At 33.1% G+C, this 1,802-nt stretch overlaps 1 protein-coding gene across 1 annotated transcript in view; it reads left to right on the top strand.

Annotated features, from left to right (window-relative positions):
• Positions 1 to 1,802, top strand: part of LOC106465338 (AF4/FMR2 family member 4-like) — a 136,537-nt gene that overhangs the window by 99,169 nt on the left and 35,566 nt on the right. The gene's annotated exons all lie outside the window — the stretch shown is intronic.

Raw genomic sequence — 1,802 nt, 5'->3', positions numbered from 1 at the left:
TATTTTTTCTTCGATTTACGTACCATAACCAAGGCACATTATTGAGAAATCTTTAAGATCTGTTTTTGTCATCCTACGCCTTTTAATGAAAATGGGAATATTGACAGGGAAATAGATATGAACGAAGAAGTTTCGTAAAGAGTGCGAACGGTAGTGTGATGTAAAATTACTCATGCTAGAAATTTTCATTCAGTTGACCCAAAAAATGTCGGTAACCGTGGCCCGATTTTAACAAAATTTGTTTTATTCTGTTTCTATTCTCATTTCATTACAAATATGGCACTATTGTGCGCCGTTTTTTGCTGTATTTAATTACAGACAAGCAAACAAACAATCTCAGATTTTTAGTAGTATATAGATTGTACTGGTGAATAATTATTTAATCTAAAGGAAGGTGGATAGGGCTAGGAGCAGTTTAAAATGTAGGAGTCATTTTTGTAGTAAAACTATTATTTGAATAAATTGCATCCAGTGAGGTTAAGCTTTTACTCCATGCTTTTGTAATGTTTAGTGGTATAAGGAAGTGGCTATACGTATAACGTTAGCAAGCGTTGTAGATGTTTTATACTTCACGGTCAATATGTTATTTTCTCCTTACCTTGCCAAGCCCTCTTATGATCGCAATAATGTGATGGTAATTGATACGATGTGGGCTTGTATGCTTTTCAAGATAATTGACCTGATTTATCCTTGGCCTATAACATACAAGTGATATACATGGCTTTGCTGTGTTGAGCGAGGTCTTTCCCAGTAGACAGAGCTAACTTTCCAGAAGTCCCGTAGCTAATGCTCTCTGCTGTTAACCATACTTGTAGCCACTGCCTTGATGAAATATATAACTTTCAAGGATTAGTCAGTTATTATTGTAGTAGATAAGAACGAGTCATTGTATAAAATATATATTAAACCTTAATTTGAGCTATATATATTAATGAATGGTGTATTAAATCGGTACACTATTTTCACAAAGTGAATAGCATGTAATGTGGTAGTGACTCCATAACCTGCTGTTGGCAGAATCACACCAACCAGAAATATTTCTCTCTTTCTCACATTTTGATTGACAAACTGTCCACTTTGTTCAAGTGTTATAGTCAGGAATATTTAAAGGTGTTAACATGTGCTAGTTATGTGATAAATAATTTTTCCTACCCCACCAGTAGTTGTCTTATCAATATCTGGTTTTTCTTTTTATGACAAAGACCTGGTTTATCTTACTTGATATTGGGGAGCCTGTGTTGAAATACTTGTTTTATGACATCATCACTGTAACCTCTAAACATGAGGTGTGTTAGTTTTGGGTATTGATCATTTGATTGATAAGTGCAGGAAATTATAAGGTTCTACTTACAAGTTGCTACTGGATGTTAAAAAAAGTCATAAGTTCAACAAATGGAAATTTGTTTTGTAGTGTATTTTTTAATTATCTACATCCTATATGTTGAATTTCTAGGGTTCTTAAACCAACTGATCCACATATAGTTATATTATTAAAAGTAATAAATGTATATTAGTAAGTACTGAGGTTGAATCATATCTATATGGTTGATAATACTGCAGTGGCTACCTTTAAATAAATCTCTACCCATTCTACTGTGAATCTATATGGTTGATAATACTGCAGTGGCTACCTTTAAATAAATCTCTACCCATTCTACTGTGAATCTATATGGTTGATAATACTGCAGTGGCTACCTTTAAATAAATCTACCCATTCTACTGTGAATCTATATGGTTGATAATACTGCAGTGGCTACCTTTAAATAAATTACCCATTCTACTGTGAATCTATATGGTTGATA

This window comes from Limulus polyphemus, unplaced genomic scaffold (assembly GCF_000517525.1).
Source record: "Limulus polyphemus unplaced genomic scaffold, Limulus_polyphemus-2.1.2 Scaffold1913, whole genome shotgun sequence".
Lineage (NCBI taxonomy): Eukaryota > Metazoa > Arthropoda > Merostomata > Xiphosura > Limulidae > Limulus > Limulus polyphemus.
This window is presented reverse-complemented; position numbering and strand designations above follow the sequence as displayed.